This window comes from Sceloporus occidentalis, unplaced genomic scaffold (genome assembly GCF_023333645.1).
Source record: "Sceloporus occidentalis isolate IW3139 unplaced genomic scaffold, rSceOcc1.0.p SCAF_6, whole genome shotgun sequence".
In the NCBI taxonomy this organism is placed as follows: domain Eukaryota; kingdom Metazoa; phylum Chordata; class Lepidosauria; order Squamata; family Phrynosomatidae; genus Sceloporus; species Sceloporus occidentalis.
In genome coordinates this window covers 143,954,431-143,974,498 of record NW_028316986.1, presented here as the reverse complement: position 1 = coordinate 143,974,498, position 20,068 = coordinate 143,954,431, and positions in this window count along the sequence as shown.

Here is a 20,068-nt window from a genome sequence, read left to right as displayed (position 1 = left end):
TAAATTCTTTAAAGTTCAGACTTAAAAAGAAACAAAACAGTTGGTGCTGTTTGAAGAAACCTTATGAGTATAACTGGGAAAGATACCTCATCATCATCATCTTCCTAGAGCTTTACCAAAACAGCACCTAAAAATGTTTCCTAATGCAAAAATGGAGAGCTTCTTTAGAAATTCAGTGCTCTCTTCCAAACAAAGGAGCCTATAGCTTCACTGAATACAGAGGCAATTTGGAACTCAAGATGAATATCTCTTTTTGTCTTGCTAATTGAACTTTTTAAAAAACCTCTTGCAGTGCCCACATGACCATAAGGAGAAGGGACCTGGCTGCATAAATGTCCCTCCAATACCACCTGAACTGAGAACAGCCACATCTTGATAAAATGCAGGCTTGGGACTAACATCATCATATCCCCCCTCCTTCCTGTATGATTTTTAACATCTTTGCCTGATGAAAAAGCCAGTGGAACTTTGAAAGGTTGCAATGTATTTCTGCATTTTGGTTGTCCCAATACAAGTATTACTGTTTTTGTGGATTTTGGATGTTATTGTTCTTTCCTGGATCTTAGCTATATATTTCAGGTCAGCAAACATGTTTAGGATCTAATCCTAGATAGCAGAGGCTTTTTATTCCTTGACCCAGGCATTTAGCAGAAATAGATGCACACCAAGTAGACTAATACTCTATTGCTAGATAGCCCAAATCCTCAGCTGCCAGACCAATGGAAAATTGGGTGGACTTCAAAAGCATCCCATTAATTTAAAAACAGGGTAATAGGTTTGATCAACTCACCTGCCAAGAGTTACCAAGTATGGCTACATATTTGCAACATTGTTTACTTACTACTCTAAAAAAAAACAAGAGTGTCTTATGTTCATTATACAAGTTGGCTAACTTATAAAGCCATGACAGTACATTCTAAACAACTCTGATCTATTATTTATAACTAACAATATTATGCAAATATAAATGTATGTGAATTATATTCAGGAGATTGAACAATTCTGCCTGGAACTCCAGGGATATTCCAGACATTTAAGATCTAAATTAGATGTGACACACTGTTGTGAGTATCTTTCACCCATTTTTAAAAAACCAAAAGCAGCCTCTGGAGGCTGAGAGTTTACGAAGTGAAGGAACACTTTGGAAGCTCTTGTGGGTGTTTCTGTGTGTGAGGGAGAGGGAAGGAGAGAGAGAGGGAAGCAGAACTCATGAATGAAGTTCATCATTTCTTCTCAAAAACTGTCTACCCTTTTAAAAATACCCCCAACAGCTTTGCTCCCTGCAGTAAAAAGCAAAACAATATGGCTATTTTCCCAAATAGAGAGGGGTGGGGGGAACTGGATAGAAAAGAATTTCAAACATAAAAATGGCTGGAGAAAAATGGATTGAGTAGCCCTTTTCACCACAGTTCCTCCCTTCACCACCCAAATCTCAGCCTCTTGGAACTGTTTCTAGTTACGTTGTTTTTAAGTCAAGCTGCTTATCACATATATTTTGGCCCAATGCATTTTTTTAAAGAAAAATGCTTGTAAACAGTATGCAAGGTGCAGCTATAATAGAAAGCCACGTTTTACAAGTGGCCAAGTTTGCATCTTAGAAACGGACTTGGTTCCCCCCCCCCCCTATAAATTAGAATGTAGATTAAGAGAGAAAACATGTGCATATGTTTGTGTATGTGTTCATGAACTAACTACTGCAGAGCCAGGGAATAAGAAGCCTGACCTTGGCAATGGCAATACAACACAGTGGAAAAAGTAGGCTGCCAGGTACACAAGGCCATTGGGGGCTTTGTAAAATATTCTTTGACTGCTTTTGACTCGTATACAGACAGCTGGTCAGCACTGCTATCCACACTGCAAGCCTGAAAAGTCCAAAGAGAGATAGAGCGCCCACAGCCATCTTTCCATGTTGATTTCCCTCATCTGATATGTACATTTTCAGTGAAATTTGGTGCGTATTTGTTTGGAAGTAAGTCAAAGAGGCTTACTGCCAGGTACACACAGCACATGACTATTCTGCAGCCACATCCTAATCCAACTGAAAAGCAGTGTAAGATTAAGAACATACGCACAGTTTATTTGTAAATACACAGGTTGAACATAGGTGGAGGCACAATTTAAACCAGCATTTGCCAACTGTACATTCGGAGGTGTTGTATTAGTCCAACATATGGAGTAGGAGCACTTTGTTACCATGGTTCTAGTCTTATCCATCAGGCAGGTTTCAGAGAGCAGTATTCTTCAGCTCTATAATTATTAAGCTATGGGGTGCTACAGGATTTCATCTTATCCCTTATGCTGTTTAATAGCCATATAAAGCTGCTGGTTGAAGATATCAGGAGGTTTGTGGCCTATGACATCCATAAGTTGAATCGTTGCTGTCTGAATCAAGTGAAGCTGTGTTTGGGTGCTGCACTGGACTGGATGAAGATCAATAAATTAAAGCTAAATCCCAGCAAGATAGCAGCTCGGTGGATGGGTGAAAAGGGGGCTGTACACACAGACCTTGAAACGCTGCCCCTCTTTGCTACACTGCATTGCCACAACAACCAAACAGGGTGGCAACGCTGCGTTTGCAGTGCGATAAGGGCTGCGTCACAGTCCATATGATGCTGTTTCTGACCAGAGGTGTGTGCACGGGGCTGCAGCCTTGTGACATAATGGCACCGATATTAGGGTTTGGCGCATATAGTTGCTGTGCCGTAGCAAGCCCTAATTTTGGCATTAGGATGTCACAAAGTGCCTGTGTGTACCACCCCTTTGATCTCCCAACCTTCTCTTGATGGTGCTCCTTCTCCCAGAGCTTGGATACATAGCCAGGTACATAGCTTGGGTGGAAACAATATTCAAAAATATTCCACAAAATGGTCAAAAATATGTTTTCCAAGTTTTGAGAAATACTGATGAGAAGAATCCTGGACTGATGTGAATCGTCGCAATTTGAGACCTATTCCCCACAAAATTCACATGCAGTTGTTTTGCACAGAAAACATTTTCTGCACTGGAAACAGTATTTTTTTCTGTTTTTCCTGTTTAGAAAATGCTGTAATTGGGGATTTAATCTCTGTAAATGGTTGATCTGCATAAAAACAGCATAAAACACCATTTTCTGCATTGAAAACAGCATTTCCATGTGCAAATTAATATTTCTGTCATGAAATATGCTGTGTTTCATGCAGAAAATGCTGTTTCCTTCACAGAAAATTCTGTTTTCTGCACCAAATAATCACATGCAAATTTTGCACAGAATAAGTTGCTGAAATTTGCTGAAGTTACTCGTTATTGCTTTTGAGAAGAAATGAAGACTTTATCTACAGTGCAGAAATAATACGGTTTGACAGCACTTTGACTGCCATGGCTCATTGCTATGGAATTCTGGGAATTGTAATAGTAGTTTGTAATATGTTCTGGTGCCACAACAAACTAGAGTTTCCAGAATTCCATATGATTGAGCCATGGCAGTCAAAGTAGTGTCAAACTGGATTATTTTTGCACTGTGGGTGTAGTCTAACTGCCTGAAGAGACTGGCAAGAAATGCCAGCATTGGGGTGGAGTGGGGACATGGGGACTGCACACCACATGCCCCGACTTTGCCCTGATGACTAGGCAGGAGGCGACATCATGCCATTTCTTTGGTGCAGCGTTTAGATGCTCTGCGCCAAAGAAATGCCAAAAAGCAGCTGCCACGGTGGCAAGGGCAGCTTTTTGCCATTTTAAACAGGAATGGCATTTTGTTACTTCTTTTTAGAGTGGCAAACTGCTGGATCAAGGCTACATCGTGTAGTTGCTGTGGCCCCAATGTGGCGCTGAAAGCGGTGATGGGATGCCACTCTATTGGGGTGGTCTGTTCAGCCCCTTACTTTGGAGTACTCCCAGATCTCTCTGTGTCACTGAAATCTCAGATGGACTGCATGCCATGCAGTGTTTGGGGCCAGCTTTTACAACTCCGTCAGCTACAGCTTTTCCTGAAATGGCATGAGCATTTGCATGGGTCTGCCCTTGAATTGTAGCCCATGAACTGCCATGGGCTTTGCATGGGGCTGCCTGTGAAGACAGTTCAGAAGCTGCAGCCAGTATAACATGTAGAAGATACGGTAGATATAGAAATCAAAGGATACTGACTGTAAAGGAGCTGCACTGCTTGGCAACACAATTCTGTTGTAACGTCAAGGTGTTGCTGATAACAGCCTGGGGTATTCTTTGGGAGCACCACTTCCTCTGTATGCCTGCCTGAGGACTCAGGTCTTCTGATGCTGGCTTTATTCCAATGCCAAATTAAAACGTGGCTTTTTAGCAAAGCCTTTGAGGCCTAATAATTTTACACAAATCTGCATATGTATATGATTTTGAACTGTTTTAATTAGTTTTAAATTGTTGAATGATTTAATATGCTTTTGTACTGTTTGAATTATCCCTTACTGTTCTACATTTACATTCTGTTAAGACTGGTGCAAATTGGTTTTGTTATATGCCATCAAGAGATCTTGTGATATGAGGTAGGGAATAAATATTTCAACAACTACATAAATAAACATATATGGAAAACATCCAGCTGGAGAAGACTGTATCAAACTCTTTGACAGATATCCCAATCCACTGTCTTCCATAGATTCAAGGGAGATGCAGTCTGGTAGCTTTTAGCAAACAGCACAGGTAACTAATAGTAGTCCTTAAATTTTTATAGCCTGTAGATCCCATCACTCTTACTTCCTGGTCAGCATAGCAGATGATGGAAATTGCAATCCACAAGGCATCTGGAAGGCCATAACAGCCCACTCCTGATTTGGGAGGCATCTACAGTGTGGAAATAGAGCCAATGTGGTATAGTGATTTACGTGTTATATGATGACCATGGAAACCCACTGGGTAATCTTAAGTAAGTCACACACTCTCAGCACCAGAAAATCCCCTGATAGGGCCATCCTGGGGTCACCATAAGTCAGAAATGACTTTTAGGCACACCACAATTACACTACAGAAATAATACAGTTTGACACCACTTTAATTGCCATGGCTCCAGAATCCCAAGATCTGTAGTTTTATGAGGCATTCACATGCTTTGGCAGAAAATGAGAAAGACCTTGTAAAACTACAAATCCTGGGATTCCATAGGATGGAGCAATGACATTTGAAGTGGTATCAAACTGCATTGTTTCTAGAGTGCAGATGCACTCTTAGGCAGGATCCCAGAATTTAGTCAGCTCTCTCTCTTTCTGTCTGTTTTCCAGTCTATCTCCCTGACTTTCTCTTGTTTCTTTTTATGTGGGGGCCAAAATTAAATTATCTTTAAGTGGAGGGGGGAAGGTATAACCATCCTATTCCCTATGGCTGGTCCAAGGCCCTTTGCTGCCTGAAACAAACAAGAAATATTTTTCCTCCAAGTCTATTTACTAGGACAAAGTACAGGGAAGGAACACACTTAGGATCTTCCCCAGAGTCTCCCTCCTCCAGTCAAGCTTTGTAGGCCTCATGTCAGAATTCAGAGCTTCATCCTTTCTCTCAACCTGGGACTTTACCCTCCTTTGGGGGCAACAGGCCAGGAGGTAGAATTAATTTTCACCTTCCCCAGGCCTTTCCCCTCAACTCACGTCCTGCAGGCTTTGCTTGTGAAGGGGAAGAAATAAATGTATGTGTAAAGTTTACACACAGTGGCTCATGAAATTTTCAGTTTAGTCAGTGGCTCAAAGGGTCCAAAATCTTGGAGAGTCATGATGTTATATTTCTAGAAATCAGTGTCTCTTGCCACGATGGTGTAATAGTTAATTCTACTTGCAAATCTCAATGACGGTAGACAGGACATAGATCTTCTTTATCTAACTCTGCATCCAGAATTTTTGATCTTTCTAGCAGTCACAGTGATGTCCAAAAGAGTAGATAACACTATCACCAATTATTACTATTATTTTTAAGGGTCTCTGTAGTGCATGTAGCTGAACAAACCAAATCCAGATTTGTAGGGAATTGTCTTGATAGAAGTACACAATCTGGCTGAGTTCACAATTGTAGAAGTTTGATTTTATCCATGCATACTTCTGGCTGGACTGAGGTTTTTTTCAAACTAGATTTTCCTAATTTCTTTAAATCGCCTTAATTTTATCAGAATTAACACTAACATTTTACAATCAAAAAAGAAAATCTTTAAGCATCTCAATGTGTTTCAAGAGTAGAACATGGGAACAGGAAAGAGTTTGTATTTTAAACTAGCAAGTATACTTTTTTAAAAAAGAAAAAGATAATTTGTAGAAACAATAAATATCTTGCCAAATATCTGCCTGCCATTTCCTTGCAATTTTCTTTGGTAAATGGGCCTTAATCCCAGCATTTTTGTAGCAATTTCCTAGTGCCTTTGCTCATTACAGCCCCAAAATTGTTATCTCATGGACCTGATCAGATACTTTTCTGCAGATTTGGTATCATCTTGCAAGACAGAACAATTGTGAGCTTCAATCATCTTTGCTTTTATACCCACAAATATCAGATACATTTACCGGTCTTCTTTTTTACTTGGACTTTTAAAAAGTGCATATTGCGTGTGTGCACATGTGGAGGGGGAGAAAAGCTTTAAGATATCTCTGAATATATAACTGAAACATCTCAAAAATTGATATTTCAGAACAGTGTTAGTTTTCATTTTGCACATGTAGTTTGAATCAACATTTCCTTTAAGGTTTTTATTACCAAAGGGATGCAATTTTAATTATGTGGCATCTGTATCACCTATTCATGGGTTTCTGCCTTTAAAAAATGGCTAAAGTAAGAATTTCTTAACTTCAGAAAGCTTTCAAAGAAAAGTGTCAGCGATCATCACCACAGTAGCTATTGGATATACTACAGCTGATTCCTCCTACATGTGCTAGCCCTGTTTTTCTTCTACCTGAACCAAGCAAATATCGGCGGGATACAAACCGCCATATAGTACGTATAGGATACGTACTAGGGTTAGGAAGGGGCAGTGCTTCCGCACCCCCTAACCCTAGTACGTATCCTATACGTACAAGATGGCGGCGCCCCTTCCACATGGGCGCCGCCATCTTTACGTACTGGACGCATAGCGTCCAGACGTGTCGTGGCACCTATGACGTCGCGAATGTGCCAGCGGCGCTTCGCAACGTCATCAGTGCGCCGCAAGAAGAAGCTCCGAAATGGAGCTTCTTTTTTGCTCCGCGTGGGAGCCGCGCGGTTTGGCTGCTGCAGCTCCCGCGTGGAGCAAACGGCGGCGGCGGGGAAGCGCCGCAAAGCGGCAGTTTGTATCCCGCCATCATTTGTCTTCTGCATACCCCAGCCAAGCATTTAGGAAGCAATGGGCCAAATTATGTTGTTAGACCCAACTGGAACACACCACTGACTCAGAGGGACTTACCAACATGTTGACTCATCATTGAACATTGAATCAATGGTCTTCTCTAGTTGGAACTAATGAGTAGGATTCAGACTAATGAGTTTAGATTACAGAAATAAAGATATCCTGTGAAAATTAAAATAGCTTCTTACATTTTAAAATGATTATCATACTCAAAACATATTTTATGAATTAATAAACTTGAAACAATAATTGTAGTAACTATTTTGATGATCTTTTAAAATTTTTTTATTAAACTGACTTGGTGGATTTTAATAAAAAGGTAGTGTAGAGTTAATAAATAAATAAATAAATTATTTTGACTTTAGAAAACATTACCTTGGTACTGCAATAGGATAGGGTACAGGAGAACAAGGTTCATGGACCATCTAATAGCATCATATTCAAATAAATTTCACAATGCTGGCACAATTACACCACCATACAGCCCTAACTAGATTTTGGCCCAATGACTGTTGGGTTTGCACCCTTTGGCAGATTTGGATTGGTTAGTTGTATTATAATTTAGCTACTAGATGTACATGGAGTGGGGAGGTGGAACACACAGCATGTTCTAACCATGCAGAAAATCTAGGACCATCGCTACCATTTGAAAGAGTAAGGCAAGTACTACAGTGACCAGATGCTGGTGGTACTAATGGCATCTCTTTCCCAACAATTCTTCATGAACCTTTTCAGCATTTCATCCTCTTGGAGGAGAAGCAATATGTCCTCCAAATATTGCCCCACAGTTCCTAAATCAGTCTGATGCCTTTGGATGTGACAGAAGGGGGTGTTTTAATTTTAATTTATTTATAGCATTTATATACAACTATTTCCTGTGGGGGACCCAAGGCCATTCACAAACAATAAAACAAAATTTAAAAAAAATCCATCATGAATTAAAACACAATAAGATCATCATTTTAAAATCATTAAAAACATAAAAGGTTAAAACCAGAGTGCCACCCACTCTCGCCAGAAGGTTCTTTGCAAGCAATTGCTCACGAAAAGGCTGGCTGAGCAAGGTCTATGTCTGTTGGCAAAAAGAGAACAGAGAGGGGCCCAGCCTAACTTTGTGTAGAAGGAAATTCCAAAGGTTAGGAATAGCAGCTGAGAAGTATCTCTCACGTGTCCTCACCAGGTGGACCTGTGATGATGGTGAGACCAAGAGAAAGCCTTCCCCCAAGGATCTTAAGGCTCTGACAATTTCATATAAGGAAGTATGGTTTTTCATATCATCTAGACCTAATCTATTATCCTATTGTCAGTGCTGAAATAGGATAGCTCACCTGAGTTTTGTATGTCAAGATGCCCTTGTGCTTCTGTCTTGGGCTGTAAAATTATCTTTGACCAGCCGTGGTAAGATGCATTCATTTCATTGTTTGTAAGAGACCCCAGGTGTTCAGCTGTAGCACAAAAGTCTCTTTGTGGTCAGGAATCAGTTCAGTGTCTGCACACATTGGGGTTCTGTTCAAGCATTCAGATGAACACCTGTATGCAAAGTGTGAAACATGCATGACTCTTCACATGCAACTAGTATCAACAGATTGTGAATTAACAAAATAAGATCACATTTTATTTTATTTATCTTATTTCGCTCATACAACTAACACCGAGAGAAACTAGCATTTTCCTTCCAATTATGGGAACATGGCCTCTGTAATGCACAATAAAATGTCAAAGGGCACAAGAATGATTTGTGGAAAACCCCACTTTTTGGAAATTTACATCTGTTCATGAAAATTTTAGGACAAACCATCAAAATAATAATACAGTGGACCCTTGTTATACGCTGGGTTTTGGTTCGAAGATCCCCTGTGGATAACAAAATCTGTGTATGCTGAAGTCCCATTCAATATAATGGCATAGCAAAATGGTGTCCCTTATAAAAAATAGAAAATCAAGGTTTGATATTTGAAATTTATACTTTTTTTGAACATATTCAAACCGTGTATGCTTGAATCCATGTATAAAAATCTGTGTATAAGAATGGCCAACTGTAATAATAATAATAATAATAATAATAATAATAATAATAATAATTTATTTTTATTTCCCACCTCTCCCTGCAGATTGAGGCAGGATCACAACAAATAAAATACATACAATCATACAAATTCCAAACATTAAAATTATCATAGAATAACCCTATTAAAACAGAATAATACAATATAGTGCAATACAATGTAAAACAATACAATAGCTTATTAGGATCCATTTTTTATACAGTCAGGAATAAGGAGAAAGATGAATATGTTGCTCATGTCGGCTCTGGTGGGAAGGCCCGCTGGAAGAGATCTGTCTTAATGGCTTTTTAAAAAGCATCCAAGGTGGTAATATGATGGATCTCCTCCAGCAGGTCATTCCAGAATTTTGGAGCAATTGAGGTGAAAGATCTTTGGGAAGTAGATGTTAGGCTAGTTTTTTGTGTCTATAATAGAAACTTCCCAGATGTTCTGAGAGTGCGGGGTGGACTATATGGGGAGAGGCCTTCCTGCGGATAACCTGGGCCCAAGCCATGTAGCACTTTAAAGGTGATAACCAACACCTTGTACTGCACCCGGAAGCTAATCGGCAGCCAGCGAAGATTTTTTAGTACAGGAATTATATGGTCAGTCCTGGGAATACCGGTGACCAATCTGACTGCCATATTTTGAATCAACTGAAGCTTCCAAACTTGGCATAAGGGTAGCCCCATGTAGAGTGTGTTGCAGAAATTAGGAGCTGCATTGAATGGCAAGGACTATCAGAAATAGACAGGTGAACATAAGGATATGGAAGGAGCATTTCAAGGAAGAGATAGACAGGTAATTTGGGGATTTTCAAGTCAGGTATTGCAGAAAAGGAAATAAATGAATACAATTATATATGATTTTTGTTCTTGATTGGCAATATTTGTTGTATTTGTGTTGTCAGACAATTTGTATAAGGAATGTATGAGGTGTTGTTTTTTTAAATTTCAAAGTTGGAAAATCTAATAAAATATTTTTTTTTAAAAAAAGTAGATGAGATGGAGTGGTTGGCTGTTTAACGTGCTTGCATACACTCCCATTTGCTCAGTTAAAACTGTGAGGAAATCTAAGAGAAGTAATCAGATGAAAACAAGATTGGATGAAGAGGGGGAAGTTATAAATACAGCTGCCGTGAGGTTCAGCAACAATGATAACATGTGAAGCCATTTTATCAACTTTATGAAACACAGATGATCACATTCATTGTGCTGATTATAAAATGACACCTCCACAGGCAGACTTATTTCCAGTGTTTCATTTCTGATCTAACTAAACAAGCACTGCAAGCATATGCTTTAGTATCCACTCTGTATAAAAGAAACAATTGCCTGATAAAGTGGGTCCTACAATACTCTGCACTTTTCCTCTCCTCCCAAATCCCCTGTAACCATAGTATATTTAGAATGTTATAAAAAGATGTTCACTGATTCTCCAAAGCCCTAAAGATGATCCAACCAGTCTTGAGTGAACATTTGGGAGAGGCTGTTTGTCTATATCACCTGATGAGCTGTGTAGGAGGGATGCAATTCTTCATTAATTTTCTTCTAAAATGAAGCAATGGGTAATTTTAGTAATTTCATTCCAGCTGTGAGAAATACTTGGAAAACTTCAGTTTTCACAGTTTATTCACAATCCAGGGCTGCATCTACACTCCAGAATTAATGCAGTTTGTCACTGCATGGTGCAATGCTGTGGAATTCTGTGACCGGTAGTTCTGTGAGCCATTTAACCTTCTCTGTTAGAGAGCTCTGGTGCCACAACAAACTACAAATCTTAGGATTCCATAGGAGCCATGAAAGTTAAAGTCGTGGCAAACTGCATTAATGCTGCAGTGTTGCAGCAGCCCTGGGCTTATTGAGTGAAAATTTCACATGGGAATGCTGTGCATGGAAAGCAGCATTTTCTGTGCAGTAAATTAAAGTCCTAATTTAAGAGAAAAAATGTTTTACCTTATTGTTTAAGGATGCAAGACAAACTGGATCTCAAAGACAGTAGCTTTTTGTCTTGCTAACAGAATTTAAAGTTTATTTCAAGGACTGAAGCTCCCAGTACCCAAGTGGCCAGAAGGAGGAAGATCCCACCTCCATTAAAAACCTTCCATAACTGAACTGAGAACCACCACCACAACATCTTGACCAAATGCAGGGCTAAGACTAACATTCTCAATTATTTTTTCTCTTTCTCCTGTTTGATTTTTAACACCTGTGCCTGATGGAGAAGCCAGTGGAGCTTTGAAAGCTTGCAATATGTAAAATGTGTATTTTGGTTGGCCCAATAAAGGTATCACTGTTTTGTGGACTTTAGATGATACTGTACTTTGCTATATGACCAACATGGCTATCCCTGGATATGTGAAGATTCTTGCCAGTCCAAAATATTATTTACATACCTAATGGGTAGTAAGGAAGATTCCACAATGGTAGACCATATGATGAAGCATATGTCAAGATCATAATCTCGACTCACCTTCAAAGTCAAGGGTGAGCATATGATGTTTGACTGCAACTCCCATCAACCATAGATAGTATAGCCAAACAGTCCCCAAATTGTGCTCTTTTAGAGATTTTGGACTTCAGCTCCCAGAAGCCTCAGCCATGTCGGCAAATAGTCTGGGATGCTGGGAGCTGAAGTCCAAAACCCTTAAAGAGCATAGTTTGGGGACCACGGGTATAGCCCATCATAAGGTATTCTGGGAGTTGAAATTCCAGAACTTCTGTCCACTCCTGCCTTAAAAGATCACTGTTGTTTTAAGAGTATATCAAAAGTATGGTGCTCTGTAAGTTTCATAAGAGCAATGTGTTCTTTAAAGAAAGCCAAGGAACTGTAATTTGTTGAGTGGGTTTAGAATTTTACATAATGATAGTATTGAAGCAAAGTTTGAAATACAGCAGTTTCCATCATTACATCTATAAGGTATAAGGATGAGAAACACACTTCAAAACCTAGAGAGCTGTAATATTCCAGTCTAACTATTCTTGCAACTGAGGTTTCAATAGATTCACAGGGAGATTTTTTTTCCTCATCTGTTTTCATAAGAATGATTCTGTGAGGTGGTTCTTTATTAATCATATCTGACAGTTGAAAACTGATACTGAGAGACAGTGAACTATTCAATCTAATTGCCACTAATTTCTTGCAAAGTTAACACTTGGGTCAAAATGTAAGTTTAGTAAGGTAGTCTACCCAGACACTAGAGCAGATTTTCTCTCCTTCTTGTCAGTGGTCATGTGTGGATTCTAATACGTAAGTTATTTTCTGAGATGCAGTCTCCTTTCCTTAAGTGTTTTATGCTATAATATGTCTTAATGCCCCTTAAGTTCCAGTTAATGTTCTCTAAAGTTCAAATCACCTTTCATCAAGTAATTTGTAAGCAATAAGGCTTAGTGTCCACATATCAGAAACATGATAGAAGTGCTCTTCATCTCCATTTTCCAGGCATGGTTGCCAGCTATTTGCATAAGAAAAGTGATCTACTCATAAAATAATGTCAGCTAAGCAAAATCAGAGATATTTATACCTTCCCCCCTGTTAGCATGGAGTATTTACGACCTCAGATGAGGTACATTTAGTTATCTATATGAAGAGTCAAGAAGTACAGAGCCATTAAAAATAGGACAGTTGAAGGTAGGAAGATGATGATGTCTTGGTTCCACCCATTATTCTTAATGAGAGATATCTACTCAGTGACACACATTACTCTAGTGTAAGAAATATACCTCCTCTTCCTTCATCCTCTTTCTCCCCACCTTCACAATAGGGAATCAGAAAGTGGATCTACTTTTTATTTAATAATTCCAACTTGATTTCTGCTTTGGTAGGGTTTCCATACCACTCAGTTAGCTGGGTTTTATTTGGATTATAGGCATGTCATTCTGTGTCGATGTCAAGAAATGCCCTTTCCCCCCACTGCTCAGTGAACCAGCCTTCTGTATTTCAAACAGCAAGAACTTTATTCCAGTAAGCATAGATGTTAGGAGGAACATGTTTACAGACAGAAATGTTATCACTTCATTGGCTGCCAATTAGTTTCTGAGCCAGGTACAAGGTGTTGGTGATTACCTTTAAAGCCCTACATGGCTTGGGTCCAGAATACTTAAGGGAATGCCTTCTTCTGTACTGTCCGTCCTGCACTATAAGGTCTTCGTGGAAGAATCTACTTCAGCCAAAAAAATCTAGACTAACCTCAGTTACCCAGAGGGCCTTTTCCATTGCAGCTCCGAAGCTATGGAATGACCTGACAAAGGAGATCTGCGACATTTCTACTCTTACAGCCTTTAAGAAGGCTCTTAAGATGGATCTCTTCTGTCAGGCCTTCCCTACCTAGTTCCTCTCCCCGTTTAATAATAATAATATTTAATAATAATATTTATTTGTATCCCGCCTCTCCCTGTATTGGATCAAGGCGGGTAACAACAAACATAAGAACAATAAAAATAAAACACAACAAACCACAAGTAAAAACATAGCAAAACATATAAAATCCAATTCCCTATCTCCCTCCCTCCCACCTTAAAATGCCATTAAAAACTATGACTGTGACTTACGTCGCCCTGTCCACCAATTCTTCTTTTAAATTTAATGAGAAGAATTAAATTAAAATTAATTAAAATAAAATTCTTGCCTCAAGAAGAAGAACCCTCCCTCCGTACCTACTGTCATCATCAGATCTGGGAGGGAGTGAAAAAGACAGGCCCAGTTCCATCAGGTCTAGCTGTGAATTCTGTGACTTATGTCACTCTCTTTTATCTTATTGTATTTTGTTTTATTGTATTCTCTGTATTTTTATTGCTGTAACCCACCTGGATTCCTTGTGATTGGGTGGGCTATAAATACATTATTATTATTATTATTATTATTATTATTATTATTATTATTATCCCCAAACACCAATTCCACATTCACAATTCCCTGCCCTGAAACTGCCAGTTTGGCTATGATTTTCCTATAAATTAATACATATCTATGTACCATCCTTCTTGGTCTAATAACCCAGCCCCCCCTTAAACACTTTGTGTTCCCCCATGTACATCTTTTCTCCTGTGAGAAACCACATCTTACACACATCTGTGCATTCCTGTACCCAGCACTTATCTTCACTGTAAACCACTATCAATGCCCTTTCCCAACACTACACCTCTGATATCCACAATACACACAAGTTAACAATTTTAAAACAAATTCCCCCATATTACTATATTAATAACTAATTACCTGACCATACAACTTATGACAGATTTGGTCAGATTTTGACTCCCATTTCTGTCATCTGACTAGGATACCAAACTTTCATATATTTGTTGTTGTGCGCCTTCAAGTTATTTCTGATTTATGATGACCCTAAGGCGAACCAATCATGGAGTTTTCTTGGCAAGTTTCTTCAGAAGGGTTTTGCCATTGCCACCCTCTGAGGCTGAGACAGTGTGATTTGTCCAAGGTTACCCAGTGGGTTTACATGGCTGAGCCGGGTTTTGAACCCTGCTCTGCAGAGTCATAGTCCAGCACTGAAACCACTACATCATGCTGGCTCCCTCCCTCTCTCTTTCTCTATGTCTCTAGCCTTTGTAGGAGCCAAAGTATGATGAAAAAAGTGTAGGTACTCTTCTGTCAAATTATTCTGCAAGAACAGCCCTGCTGTTCAGGTGAGAGGGAAGGGAGAGTGAGGAATGCAGTGCAAGAAGTAAAGAGGGGTACACTGCAAGAGCACAAAGTGAAGTGAAGAGATAGGAAGTAAGAGTTAGTTGTGTGCATGGCAGAATCTAAAAACCAAGGGAATTGGTTGTTGTAATGATTCAAGGTGAGACAATGGAGGGGGGTAGGAGGGAAGTGAGAAATAACTATGGGAAGTATTATCAGGGCATGAGGTGAAGCAAGAGAGTGAGTAGGAAGGAAGAGAAAGGGTGGTGTGAGTAGGAAAGTAGGGTGAGAGATATAGTAGCAGTGCAAAGAACAAATAGTTTGAATAATCTGTATAATTAGAATAATTTGCATAATATGGAAAATAGATGCCCAGATTTTAGGCATTGAACTATGTGGTCCGTTAAGTGAAGATGTGCTGTACACACAATTTATATATTACATCTTAATGTGATTTATTCCATAACTAACTCTCACCCTCAGAGGATGGCAATGGCAAACCCCCTCAGAAGAAACCTGCCAAGAAAACTTCAGAATAGGTTTGCCTTAGGGTCAGCAGAAGTTGGAAACGACTTGAAGGCACACAACAACATCAACAACTCTGCTTCTGCTGAACTCCAGACAGTACTATGGCACACTTACTCCTATACTCCCATCCCTTTTAAAATGTATTTAATTTAGATTTTATAAATATTTGACACCAACAGTCTAAGATATGCAGATGACACCAAACTACTAGTGGAAAACCTGGAAAAAATTACTGAGGATGATCAAAGAATAAAATGCAAAGGAAGTCTTACTGTTGAACATAAAGAAAACAAAAATAATGGGCACATAGGATCTACATTATCTTCAACCTTGATAATTAAAAAAATCAAAATAGTTAAAGAGTTCCCATACCTTGGATCAAACATTGATAAGAATGGACATTGCAGTCAAGAAATAAGAAGATTAGGAATGGGAAGGACAGTCATGAAAGAACTAGACCATTAAAGTCAAAATCATCAAAACCATTGTATTCCCCATTACCATGTATGGATATGAGAGCTGGACAGTGAAGAAAGCCGACAGAATGAAAATAAACTCATTTGAGATGTAGTGCTGGAGAAGCGTGCTGCGGATACTGTGGACAACCAAAAAGACAAACAAATGGGTTCTTGATCAGATCAAGCCTGAATATTCTCTGGAAGCAAAGGTGATGAAAATGAGGCTGTCGTACTTTGACCGCATCATGAGAAGGCATGACTCACTAGAAAAGACAATAATGCTGGGGAAAGTGGAGGTCATCAGAAAGAGAGGAAGACCACACATCAGATGCTGTGTCAATCAGGGGTGTCATGGGCCTGAATCTGCATGATCTAAGCAGAGCAGTGAAGGTTAGGAGTCTTGGAGATGTCTCATCCAAAGGGTCACCATGAGTCAGAGTCGACCCAAGAGCAGTTACCATACACACAAATATTCTACAACAGTACAAATAACCTCTAAGATCCTGCCTCCCATTGTATATCCTTGTTATTTACATAACTACAAATTCCACTTATGCAAGTGACTTTATCACTAAAGGATGACAGTCATTATGATAAATGTTCTTACAGATTTTAGATGATGCATGAAAAGTCCACATGGGCTTTCTGAACAGATGCTCTGTGTGAATATTTAGAGAGTCTCTGAATATGAGAACTTCCTTCCCGACCCAAGAATAATTACAGCTGACACTGAAACCTCTCATGCTAAAGGGAATATATCTGGTTCGGGTTTAAGCCTTTGCACCACTCCATTTACAAAGGGTTTAGGCAACAACAGAAATACATTTTCCAAATAAATTCTGCAGTGATTCCATACAGAATGGGTAAATTTTCAGTTTTCAATAGGCACATTTCAGATTTTTGTGAAGTTAAAGTCTGCAATAGGTTGATTTATGTGATAGAGCTAGACAACTGGACAGTCTCTCCATTGTTTATATTACAAGTTAACCACAAGTGTGGCTGTGATGTGAAACTCCATTGCCCTCACTAGGCTTGAGCAGGTATGACACAGAGAATACAAATACAAATGCTTCTGCTTCTTTCCCACTGTTGGATATGCATCAACTCTATTGTAATTAATAGATGGGGAAAACTGTGGTAGCTCTTTTACTCAAGTGACAGTATATGACTTCAGATGCAGATCATCAAAGTACTGCTATTATTCAAATTGATAACACAGATTTAAAGTGTATTATAAATAGATTTCCTGGAGGACACATATAAACATCTAATAACATTAAATGAGGTAGTAATTCTCTATTATAGACCTTGGTTGCAGTCCTGTAAACAGGTAGGTCTCTTGAATCCTGCTCAGTGGCTTTACCTGGGATTTAAGCAGCCTAATTTGTGCATAAGATTGAAACACGGGACATCATTTGGCAGCTTAAGGGATTTTACTGAGACATTTCCAGTTCTGAAGATTTCCCAAGAATCTCCTAACAAATACAGTATGTAAACACGCATCATAGGAATGCTGGATGAATTCATTATCTTTAGCTGTTTCCAATCTCTTTCTGCTTTTGTGAGAAAGAAAGTATACTGATCTTCTGAAGTTTCAATCCTCTATACCAAGTGTGAGAATCTTTTTCAACCTGTGGACTGAATTCAGTTTCAGACGGATCCTCAGAGATGGGTAGTACAAAAGCAAAAAGGTGGGCCACACTGCAGAAATAATCCAGTTCGATACTGCATTAACTGCCTTGTCTCCAAGCTATGGGATCCTGGGGTTTGTAGTTTATTGTGGCACCAGAGCTCTCTGATAGAGAAGACTAAATAGCTCACAAAACTACAAATCCCACAAGTCCATAACACTGAGTCATGGCAGTTAAAGTGGTGTCAACTTCATTAACTCTGAAGTGTAGATCTAATACAGGGAGAGGTGGGATACAAATAAATATTATTATCATTATTGTTATTATTATTATTAGATGCAGCCCAGGTCGCCTTAGGGAAGGCACACAGCAGCAGCAGCAGCAACAGAACCAATAGCAGCTGCAAAAGTGTCTTCCCTCTAGAGCATTCTGGTCCTTGTTGCACCAGGAGTCCTGGTGGCGCAGTGGTTAAATGTCTGTACTGCAGCCACTCACTCATAAACCACAAGGTTGCGAGTTCAGTGCCAGCCAGGGGCTCAAGCTCAACTCAGGCTTGTATCCTTCTGAGGTTGCTCAAATGAGTACCCAGCTTGTTGGGGGCAATTAGCTTACACATAGTAAACCGCTTAGGGAGTGTTTAAGTACACTGATAAGTGATATAGAAATGTACTTGCTATTGCTATTATTATTACTGAATTTGTGGCAAGTGTTCCTTAAACATTTCTGCTTAATAGTAGCCTACTGTAATGCTCTTCACATGGGCCAACTGAATCTTTGAAATGGATGAAGACAATAAGAAGGGATCTAGCATTCACCCACTTCTGATATTTGTAAAACATCCTGTTCACCTCTAATTACTGTCTTTCAAACAAAGAAGTAATGGGGTACATTACCAAGGCTCACAGTGATAAGTTCATGTTTGCATTTGTGGTGGCTTTCATGCACCACATAGAGAATAACATTTTAAAGATAAAATAAACATGAAGGAAAAACCATATAATTATAATCACTGTACAATGTTCAAAATCATGTGTAATATGTAACTGTTATCCAGTGGTCATGCTTGCTTGAGACAAATGCACTCCCATCATATAGTTCATTGAACCATTTGGTAAATTTGCCACCAGCTAATTTTGGAAGAGGTGCAGCTTGATAATTAAAAAGTATGTTATCTCTTGCCAGCTCATTATAGCCAAGTGTAAACCAACCTTAGCTTTCCCTAATCCCATCAACCCAGTCTGTACGAAGGGTCAGGGGTCAGTAACTGCTTCTAAAAACACTGTTCAATTGAATTCAGACACGCTGTTACCTACTAAGCAGCTGCTCACAAACAATTCAGAATCTGTCCTCATTACCAATTGTGAAGGTCTCCTATTGCAAGAAAAGCAGCGATTTGAATGGGGCCCTCATTCACCACTAAGGCTTTAAGACAGCCTAAGATCTAAAGTCAGCATTTCCCACTGGCATTTTTAAAAAAATATTTTCCAGGCCAGTTGAGAGTACCTGGTGCTGTGGAATCATGAGTACATGTTTTCATAGAGAAACAGCTGCACAGAAAACTAGAGCCTCTCCCTGCAAAACTATATCAGCTGCAATGAGATCCAGAGAGGTGAAAAATATTAGAACATGTCTGCCATAGTCTGGAAAGATTTACGAGAGGCTGCATCTGCACTGCAGAAATAATCCACTTAGACACCGTTCTAACTTCCATGGTTCAGTGCTATGGAACTGTGGGAATTATAGTTTTGTTTGACAATTAGCCTTCTCTGTCTGGCTGTTGTGGCTCTGGTGCCACAACAAACTCCAATTCCCACAATTCTACCGCACTGAGCAATGACTGTTAAAGTAGTGTCAAATTGGATTATTTCTGCAGTGCATATACAATGTGTAAATAATTTTCTGTGCAAATAAAATAAAATCCTGAACTGTAAAATTAAAATCATTGAAAAATGTGCAAACAAAACAAAACATAGCTCACACCCTCTCATAATTTCACTCAGCCGGGAGAAATTATTCATTCTTTGATGCATGCAAGAATGAACTGAGCAAAGTTTTAGATGTTATTCCCCACATAACTTAGTTTTGTTACATTTCAAAAAGAGGTCTGTCCCAGGGGGTTGTTGGGATTTATCCATGAATGCCTTAACACTGTAATACTAAACAACAGGTGAACTAGAAAATATATTTCTGAACATTTCTCCAGGCCCTTTTCAGCCAAAAACAAATAAACAAAAAACCTACTGTTAATAGGGAAGAAGAGCAGATTAATTTGATACACTGAAACTTTCTGGCTAAGGGGCTGTACAGGCCACCCCTTTTAGTGCCAGATCAGGGCTGTGGCAACCGCACATCGCAGCCCCAATGTCACCTTTCCATGGCACAAAAAGGAGCTGCAAAAAGTGCATGGCACTGCAGCTTTTCAGCGCTCCTTTGGCATGTGTCATTTAGATGCAGCACCAGAGG